Raw genomic sequence first — 11,067 nt, 5'->3', positions numbered from 1 at the left:
CGGTTTCTGCTCTCTCCCACCCAAGCAACCTGGCCCTGATGCTGCCCCTAAAGCCCAGGCAGCACCCCTTGACCCCCAGTCCAGCACAAGTTACCCGAGCGGGATCTGTCCTTCCCCTCCAGAGGGTGGCCACCGGTTCCTTTGGTGGCTGGGCCCTGGCCTGCTCTGCTCAGGGCCCTCCCTCCAACCTGCCTCTCCGGAGACGGTATTGCGGAAACGGTAACGGTAACCAACATATTTACAAGCCACTTAACGTTTGTGGTGCCCTGCAAGTTCACGGGCTTGTCCATGGATAGTTCCCATGCAAATTAAACTTTAAACGGTCCCCACGGGGACAACGGTGCCAGCTCCTGCCGGTTCAAATCACATCAGCAAATCAGGTTAAACTTCAGGCATTTTCATTTTCCTTATCATTCTTTTGCAAACTTTCAAACAAACAACTACTTCAGTGGTGGTCCCAACGGGGACTGCTGCTACGGGCACCCACGGCCCTACTCCGGTCCTCCAGGCTCCAGTGCTCCTTCCAAGGGAGGGGGCGCGGCGCTCGCTCGGGCCTCCGGGCTGCCCTTCAGTGTAGCGTCCAGAGCGAACCACCCCCGCTCCCCAAAGAACCGGGCGTATTGTACTATGTCTCCCGGCATCAGATTGCGGCCGGGATGCTCCTCGGGCAGGTGGGCGTTCACATCCCGCCGGGCTACAAAAACTTCGGCCTCCAAGCCCGGCTCGTAGATGAACCCGTAGCCCCGGCGGACATCAAACCGCCTCACCTGCCCCACGTACAACGGTCCTCGGGCACGGGAGGTCGCCCGCCGGAAGTGCTCCTACTCCCGGATCGCTCTGGCCACCAGTTCGGCCTTCTTCCGCTCCCTCTCCTCGATCTCCAGGCCCAGCGGTACCGGCTCCCTATCCCAGTACGGCGCTGCTGCCAGCGCCGGCGCTCGGGTCGGGCCCCGCGGGACATCCAACACGTTACCCACTGTCAGGAAGGTGGGCGGCGTATCCCGCGGTGTCATGGCCTTGGGTGCTGCCTTGCAACAACAACCCGGCGCCACCTCAGCCGAGGTGTGGGGGATGGGCATAGGGGCTTTCCGCTGCCGGGCCTTCGGCTCGGAACGGGTCATCGGCTCCGGCTCGGGGGGTTTTTCAAGGGATGCCTCCGGTTCTACTTTCGGCGTCTTCCACGGTAACACCTCCGGTGTGCCGCGGGCTCCGGCTACAGGTCGGCCCGCCTGGGCGGGGACGCTGGGTACTGCTACCGGTTGCGGTGGTAGCAGGCCTAGTGGCGGGGTCACGGCCTCCGGGACGGGTGGCGAGGGAGGCAACGGGGGGAGAGGGCTTGGACCGGGCCCCACAGCCGCGATGACCGGCCCTGCAAGGGCATCGGGACGTGGGTCACTCACCCTCCCTTTCTCCGCTTCCTCCTCGCGTCTCCGCACGGTGGCTACAACGTCCGCCATGTCGGCCTCCCACTCCTCCATGAGGAGCTGCATCTTCACCTGCAGCCGTTGGTAGAGCTGCGCGGTCTGGATCTCCACCCACGCCGCGGTTCCAGGCGCGGGGGGTACGGTGTCGCGGGACGGCATCCACATGGTGGCTTTTCTGTTTGCTTCCAGGAACGGTATTCTTGCAAGGTCCTGGCGTCCCTGCTTTTATAGCCGCAGCTACATGCGGCCAGCCGCCATCGCGTCCCCCTTAGCTCTTTCCGGCCCCTCCTCTCTCGGGGCGGGGTTTTGGCCTTCGCGCCTCTACTGCTCGAGAAGACGCTCGAGCGGGAACTTTTCGCGCCAAAGATGGCGGCTTCTGAAATTTTCCTGCCGGATACCTCCGGCGGTAACAAGGCGCACCTCTACCAGACGGCAGAGCGGTAAGATCCTGTTCGTGACGCCAAGTTGTCGCGGGCGGGGAGGAGGGTGTCAGCACACCGCGCTCACCCCTTCTGCTCGGGTCCGGCAGCTGCTCCTGGTGGCTCGAGCTGTGGGCCGGATCCCGGGGTTTCTCGAGCGACACTCCTCGCCCGTGAGTGAAAGGGGGTGTTTGTGGTTGGGTGTGGGGATTGTTATAGTTCGTGACGCCACCCACGGTTGTGGTGATTGCACCACCGCTGCTCAGTATGGGGGTCCCGGGGATGGTGATGCGGAGCAGCCAGGTGTTGTGTTGCCCCTCCGTGGGTAGGGGTTGGTGATCCCGGGGCCCAGTGAAGAGATGTGAAGTGTAGGGCCTGGAGGGCGCAGGGACGCGGGGGCAGCGCTGTGCCTTGCGGCACTATGGTACTCACTCAGCCTGACACACGGACACAGTTTGTACGGTAAACCAAACGGCTGGTAGGACGGTCCCACAGACGGCTGCACCTGCACTCCCGGTAGGTGACGGTGATGTCCCTCTTCCTTGCACCTTTGTTTGACTTGTGGTAGCGGTGGATTCCCTCCGGTTACCCGCTCCCCGGCTGCAATCTGGGCCGGAGGAGCTCTACACTTTGCCCGCAGGCGCTGGCCCTGGGGAAACTGGTGCCCTGGCGGTGGCGGTGTCTCCCCGGTTCAGGTTGGGCTGTTGCCTTCACTCGGGACTTGGTTGTTGGGGGAGCTGCGTCCCCGTCACTGACGGATTTGGCAAATCTGGCGACTCCTAGCCTTGCCGGGGTCCGAGAGGCCCCTGCCCTGGTGCTGACTGTCCTTCGGAACACTGCTCCAGACCACCGGGCACACAGCCAACGGGGTCCTTCCAGGAACTTCCAAACGGTCCCCCTCCAGACAGTCACCGCCGTTGCTGACCTTGCTGTTCTGGCCCTCACAAAGCTGGACCCTTCAGGCTGTCTTTCTCTTCTGTCACTTCACTTGCTTTTCTCCTTTACTACTTTGCTCCTCACTCCTGCTCCTCCCTGAGCTAATCTCTGTTGTTACTCCTTCCACTTCCTCCTCCTGGACTCAACTGCCTGGTTTCTTCCTGCCTCCAGAGTTGTGAGCTCCTCGGTGGGCGGAGCCAACCGCCTGGCCCACCCCCTGGTGTGCATCATCAGACTCCTAGAGGAAGGCAACAAGGATTTCTGGTTAGCTGTGATGTGCCTACCTGGAGTGTGGGGTGTGGTGGTGTTGTGACCTGTGTCCCCTGGCTTGCCCAGGGCGACACACCCATATCTTAGGGGCAGAATCAAGGCTAGGTTGTTTGGGTGGGAAAGGCGGAAGGACATGAACCCGTTCCGTTTAATAAAGTTATGAAACGTTAAAGCAAAATGCCTCCCGTTATGGGAAGACCTTCAGTAACCATAGTTTGTAGAAATGTTATTATAATTGTAAATGTTTCCCGTTTTACAGTTGAAAAATAAAAATAAACCGGAGTTGGTCGGGCAGCCCGCGGATGGTCTGCATTAAATCAAGGGGGAATGTGACACCCTGGACCCCAGGGGTCACAGGTAATAACACCTACCACATTACACACACCCCCATCCCCTGTGAGGACACACCCATCACCCGAAAGGGAGACCTGATGCCTCCCTCAGGGCCAGTAGGGCACACCAAGTTGGCGGAGTCAGGCAGAAAAACACGCCCACCGAGGAGACTACTGTCCTGAGGCAGGGAGTACAAGGAGTTCAGTTTAGAGTGTGAGAGTGACAGGAGGTGAAAAGGAGAGAAACTGTCAGGGACCCGGGTTGGAGCCTGGGACCCTTGAACCGTCAGGCAGGCAGACGGTGGTGGCCGTCTGCAGGAGTACCGGTACAGCAACCGAGGGAACCGTAGGGACCGGGCCAGGGTTGGAGCCCGCCGGCCCTGAACCGGGGAGTCAGCCGTGTACCGGAGCACCAGAAACCGGGTACTCAGACCCCGTCCTAGCTTAGAAGCCACTGAGTCTAGGCAAATTGACTGACCTCACGGGTTCATCCACACCCAAAGTCCCGAAAGAATGCAAAAGCCCACCGATTCCAGGTGAGTGCCACCGCCAAGGGCCAAACACCTGACGGGCCAGCGCCTGCGGGCAACCGAGGGCTCCTCCGGCAGCTCAATGCCGGGGAGCGGGCTACCACTGTCCAGACAGGGGAGCCGAAAAAGCACATAAGAGGTGCAAGAGAAAAGGGGCCACCATCAACCTCACAGGGGACACAAGCAGCTGGCTGTGGGAGCCGACCATACCTGAACTTTGGTTTACCAGTGACTCTGAGTGTGAATTAATCATGAGTACACCAGTGCCATCCGGGCATGACACTGCACCGCAACACGGCACCCTGCACCCCGATAACAACGCCAGCGCCTGTCTCACCACCGGGCCCCAAGACACACCGCCCCTACCCACGGAGGGGCTAACATCTAGGCTGCGGCCGCAACACCGATCCCGGACGAGCTCGCCTTCACTCCAGTTGCAGCGGTGGTGCATCCCGTCACCACGACCCGTGGGTGGCGTCACGACCCGTAGGGACGACAGCGCGGCCCGCCCAGCTGCGCGCCTCGTTCCGCCACCACCAACACCCCACAGACTCTCCCCCTTAACAAAGCAACATGGCCCCCGGTCCGGAGGTGCTCGTGCTACCGACCACCCGGGCCCGGACCTCGAGCGGCTCGGCCCAAGCAAGCAGAGAAGCGGCCGGGCCCCTCTCAGGGCAGTACATTTGTCTGTTTGCATGTCTACATATGTGTGCATGTCTCTGTGTGCGTGCGTCTGCTGCATGGTTATGTATGTGTTCATGTCTGCATTCATGTGCGTGTCTGTGTGAATATGTGCATGTGTCTGTCTACGTGCACCTGTCTGCATGTATGTACATTTTTCTGCAAGTGTGCATGTCTGTGTGTCTGACTATGTGTACATGTGCCTGTTTATGTGTGTCAGTATGTCTGTACATTTGTTTGTGTGTCTTCATGTGTGTTCATGCCTGTGTGTTTACATATGTATACATGTATGTGCTTGTCTGCATGAGTGTGCATGTCTTTGTGCATTTGTATGAATGTTTCTGTGCCTATCTGCGTATGTCTGTGTGCATATGTCTGTGTGACTGCCTGCATGCATTTGTCTGACTGTCTTCTTATATCTGGGTCTCTACGTATGTAAGCGTGTGTGTGCATGTATGTGTGTCTACATATGTTTGCATGTCAGTGCATCTGCATATATGTCTGTCCTCATCTGCATGCATGTGTCAGTGTGTGTCTGTCTGCATATGTATGCATGTATGTGGGCCTACATTACATCTTTTAACATTGCTGCTATGCGCCTGATGTCAGCGCGTCGCCTCGGATGGGTAGGGTGGCCATTTGACCGTTTCGGATATGAAGCCGCAAGAGGATGTTGGGGAGCGCAGGGAGGTGTGAAGAATCTTTTTTTTCCTCCCTGTGAATGGACAGAGTAGTGGATATAGGAGCCCAGGATGGGGCAGTTTAGGGGCCTGGGATTGAGGAACATAGGATCCCAGGATAGGGGAGTTTAGGGGCCTGGGATGGAGCAACATAGGAGCCCAGGATGGGAAACATTGTTAAATACAGGGAGCCAGGATGGGAGACATTACTAAATACAGGGGTCCATGAAGGGGGACATTATTAAATAAAGGGGACCAGGATGGGAGACATTATTAAATAAAGGGGGCCAGGATGAGGGACATAATTATTATATGGGGCCAGAATGAGGAATATACGTTATTGGTTTATGGTGGCAAATAGTGGAGATAATTACTGTAGGGGCAAATTAGGTGACATTATTGATGAAATATTTAATTTTGATTATATTATCTTCCATGGGGAGAGAAAAGTCTGATGTAGTGTAGAAATTGGGGAAAAAGTGTGGAATGTGCTCTGACAGTGATGTATAGGTGACTGTGTTATTTTCTGTAGAGTCACATCATGGCAGGAAGAAGTGATAGCAGTCAGAGCCGGATGAAGAGTAAAATCAAAGATGAATAACTTCAGCTAGAGACATCACTGGTAAGTCAGTGTACTACATGTACACACTCACTATACACTGTATACAGAGCTCCTGTGTATAATGGGACTGGGGATCACTGTATTACCTATATACAGATCTCCTGTTTACAAAGTCACCGGTGATCACTGTATGACTTGTACACTATATACAGAATTTCTGTCTATAATGTCACTGGTGATCACTGTATTACTAGTACACTAAAATTATATACAGAGCGCTTGTGTATAATGTCACTGGTGATCACTGTATTACCTGTATACTATACACATACACTATATACAGCACTCCTGTGTATGTCATCACTGGTAAGTCAGTGTATTACATGTACACATATTTGGACAGTGACACAAGTTTTGTTATTTTAGCTGTTTACAAAAACATGTTCAGAAATACAATTATATATATAATATGGGCTGAAAGTGCACACTCCCAGCTGCAATATGAGAGTTTTCACATCCAAATCGGAGAAAGGGTTTAGGAATCATAGCTCTGTAATGCATAGCCTCCTCTTTTTCAAGGGACCAAAAGTAATTGGACAAGGGACTCTAAGGGCTGCAATTAACTCTGAAGGCATCTCCCTCGTTAACCTGTAATCAATGAAGTAGTTAAAAGGTCTGGGGTTGATTACAGGTGTGTGGTTTTGCATTTGGAAGTTGTTGCTGTGACCAGACAACATGCGGTCTAAGGAACTCTCAATTGAGGTGAAGCAGAACATCCTGAGGCTGAAAAAAAAAGAAAAAATCTATCAGAGAGATAGCAGACATGCTTGGAGTAGCAAAATCAACAGTCGGGTACATTCTGAGAAAAAAGGAATTGAGTGGTGAGCTTGGGAACTCAAAAAGGCCTGGGCGTCCACGGATGACAACAGTGGTGGATGATCGCTGCATACTTTCTTTGGTGAAGAAGAACCCGTTCACAACATCAACTGAAGTCCAGAACACTCTCAGTGAAGTAGGTGTATCTGTCTCTAAGTCAACAGTAAAGAGAAGACTCCATGAAAGTAAATACAAAGGGTTCACATCTAGATGCAAACCATTCATCAATTCCAAAAATAGACAGGCCAGAGTTAAATTTGCTGAAAAACACCTCATGAAGCCAGCTCAGTTCAGATGAGACAAAGATCAACCTCTACCAGAATGATGGGAAGAAAAAAGTTTGGAGAAGAAAGGGAACGGCACATGATCCAAGGCACACCACATCCTCTGTAAAACATGGTGGAGGCAACGTGATGGCATGGGCATGCATGGCTTTCAATGGCACTGGGTCACTTGTGTTTATTGATGACATAACAGCAGACAAGAGTAGCCGGATGAATTCTGAAGTGTACCGGGATATACTTTCAGCCCAGATTCAGCCAAATGCCGCAAAGTTGATCGGCCGGCGCTTCATAGTACAGATGGACAATGACCCCAAGCATACAGCCAAAGCTACCCAGGAGTTCATGAGTGCAAAAAGGTGGAACATTCTGCAATGGCCAAGTCAATCACCAGATCTTAACCCAATTGAGCATGCATTTCACTTGCTCAAATCCAGACTTAAGACGGAAAGACCCACAAACAAGCAAGACCTGAAGGCTGCGGCTGTAAAGGCCTGGCAAAGCATTAAGAAGGAGGAAACCCAGCGTTTGGTGATGTCCATGGGTTCCAAACTTAAGGCAGTGATTGCCTCCAAAGGATTCGCAACAAAATATTGAAAATAAAAATATTTTGTTTGGGTTTGGTTTATTTGTCCAATTACTTTTGACCTCCTAAAATGTGGAGTGTTTGTAAAGAAATGTGCACAATTCCTACAATTTCTATCAGATATTTTTGTTCAAACCTTCAAATTAAACGTTACAATCTGCACTTGAATTCTGTTGTAGAGATTTCATTTCAAATCCAATGTGGTGGCATGCAGAGCCCAACTCGCGAAAATTGTGTCACTGTCCAAATAATTCTGGACCTAACTGTACAGAGCTCCTGTGTATAATGTCAATGGTGATCACTGTATTACCTATATACAGATCTCCTGTCTATAAAGTCACCAGTGATCACTCGTTTACCTGTTCACCATATTCAGAATTCCTGTATATAATGTCACCGGTGATAACTGTATTACCTATACACTGACACTATATAAAGAGCTCCTGTGTATAATGGTACTGACAGTAATATTAGTGTTATTAGTATTGTGTTTTTTTATTTTTTATTCATGATCATTATTGTAGTATTATTCAGTCACTATGTGGTCTGGTCATGGGGTGTTGGTATTTGACCCTTGTATGTAGTTGTATTTGGTGACTATGTTGTGGTAATATGTGGTCTGGTCACGGTATGGTGGTATTTCTCTCTTGTCTTGTATGTGGTATTATTTGCTCACTATATGGTCTGGTCATAGTGTTGCAGTATTTCTCCCTTGTATGTAGAATTATTCGATCATTATAAAAAAAAAGAAAAGAAATAAAAACCCACAATGGTCACAGAAATAACTTGAATCTGACAAAAGTAATACTGTAATAAATAAAAAAAAAACTATGAAAATGAACAAATGAAAGTCAGACATTGCTGCTTTTCAGCTTCCACAGAATTAAAAAAATAAATAAATAAAACTCATGAAATCGGCCTGGGCAGAAATGATGGTACCCTTAACTTAATATTTTGTTGCAGAACCTCTTGAGGCAATCAAATGATTCTGTAATTGTCAGTCAGACGTCTGCTCCTCTCGGCAGGTATTTTGGCCACTCCTCAAGAGCAAACTACTCCAGTTGTCTCATGTTTGAAGTTGACTTTTCCAGACGGCATGTTTCAGCTATTTCCAAAGATGCTCAATAAGATTTAGGTCAGGGCTCATAGAAGGTCACTTCAGAATAGTCCAATGTTTTCCTCTTAGCTATTCCTGTTTTTTTAGCTGTGTGCTTTGGGTTATTATCCTGTTAGAAGACCTATGACCTGCGCCTGAAACCAAGCTTTTTGACACTGAGCAGCAGTCTAGAATCCCTTGATTGTCTTGAGATTTCATTGTACCCTGCACAGATTCAAGACACCCTGTGCCAGATGCAGCAAATCAGCCCCAGAACATAACAGAACCTCCTCCATGTTTCACAGTAGGGACTGTGCTCTTTTCTTGATATGCTTCATTTTTCAATCTGTGAACATAAAGCTAATGTGCCTTGCCAAAAAGTTGCATTTTTTTCTAATCTGTCCATAGGACATTCCCCCAGAAGCTTTGTGGCTTGTCAACATGTAGTTTGGTAAATTCCAGTCTGGCTTTTTTATGATTTTTTTTCAACAATGGTGTCCTCCTTGGTCGTCTCCCATGAAGTCCACTTTGTTTCAAACAACGACGGATGCTACGATCTGTAACTGATGTTCCTTGAGCTTTTTCTCGGCTCTTTTGTTATCATTCATAGTATCCGTCTCTTTGATTTGTCATCAATTTTCCTACTGCGGCCATGTCCAGGGAGGTTGGCTACAGTCCCATGAATAATATGTGCAACTGTAGTCACAGGAACATCAAGCTGCTTGGAGATTGTCTTATAACCTTTACCTTTAACATGCTTGTCTATAATTTTCTTTCTAATTTCCTGAGACAACTCTTTCCTTTGCTTACTCAGGTCCATATTGAGTGTGGTACACACCATATCACCAAACAGCACAGTGAGTATCTGTAGCTCTATACACAGGCCCACTGACTGATTGCAAGATTGTAGATACCTGTTATGCTAATTAGTGGACACACCTTGATTTAACATGTCCCTTTTGTCACATTATTTTCAGGGGTACCATGATTTCTGTCCAGGCCTGTTTCATGAGTTTTATTTTTTAAAAATTCTGTGGAAGCATGGTTGAAAAGCAATGTCTGACTTTCACTTGTTGATTTTCATAGATTTTTTATTATTACTTTTGTCAGATTCAAGTTATTTCTGTGACCATTCTGTTTTTTTCTTTCATTAAACGAGGGGTACCAACAATTGTGACCACATGTATAATCGCCTATTCTAAGGCCACATGCACATGTTGCGTATTTGTTCAGTATTTTACAGCAGTATTTGTAGCCAAAACCAGGAGTGGGGGTGTATAATGCTATGTGGGGGTGTATAATGCTATGTGGGGGTGTGTAATGCTACGAGGGGGGTGTGTAATGCTACGTGGGGGGTGTGTAATGCTACGTGGGGGTGTATAACGCTACGTGGGGTGTATAACGCTACGTGGGGGTGTATAACGCAATGTGGGGGATGTATAACGCTATGTGTGGGGAGTATAACGCTATGTGTGGGGTGTATGATGCTGTGTGAGGGGTGTATGATGTTATGTGGGGGGGTGCATAACGTTAACTGTTGATGCATAACGCTATGTGGGGGCTGCATAATGCTATGTGGGGGCTGCATAATGATATGTGGGGCAGCATAACACTATGTGGGGCAGCATAACACTATGTGTGGGTGGATAACGCTATGTGGGGGCAGCATAATGCTATGTGGAGGAATATGGGGAGTTTATTATAGTACATGGAGGACTATGGGGAGCATTAGACAATATCGAAAGAGTATGTTCGGCCCATTCTGTATGAAGGGTCTATGTGGGAGCATTATACTATATGGAGGACTATGTGAGGCCCATTACTTTATGGAGGACTATGTGAGGCCCATTATACTATATACAAGCCTTTGTGGGGCCATTATAATATTTGGAGGGCTATGAGGGAGCCTTTATACTTTATCTAGAGTTATATGAGGGCCATTATACTGTGTGCAAGCAATTATACAGTATAAAGGATTGTGTGGGGTCCGTCATACTGTGCGGAGGGCTGTGTGGGGGCCATTATACTATTTGGAGGTATAGTAGGGGCCATTATACTACATGTAGGCAAATTGTACTGCATGGAGGGCTGTGTGGCGGTCACAGTTGGGGATCTTACTCTATTGGGGTCACCATTTATTGCTAGGGTAGTTGAAGGGGGTCATATCATTCTTTGTGTGGAGGGTACTGTGGAGGAATTTATTGTGGGGAATCATAGAGTGTTTGTGGGGGGCATTTTTGTTGCCATCATATTTTATGGCTGCAATGAAAGGGGAATCTAGGGGCTTCAATAGGAGGAAAATTAGTTACTAAGGGCTGTAAAGTTGTGAAATATGCTCTTTTGTGACCCAGCCAAATATTATTTATTTTTTGGGGGGGCCTAATTAGAAATGCT

The sequence above is a fragment of the Anomaloglossus baeobatrachus genome, chromosome 10 (assembly GCF_048569485.1).
Source record: "Anomaloglossus baeobatrachus isolate aAnoBae1 chromosome 10, aAnoBae1.hap1, whole genome shotgun sequence".
NCBI classification, from domain to species: domain Eukaryota; kingdom Metazoa; phylum Chordata; class Amphibia; order Anura; family Aromobatidae; genus Anomaloglossus; species Anomaloglossus baeobatrachus.
Note: the sequence above shows the minus strand (reverse complement) of the source record.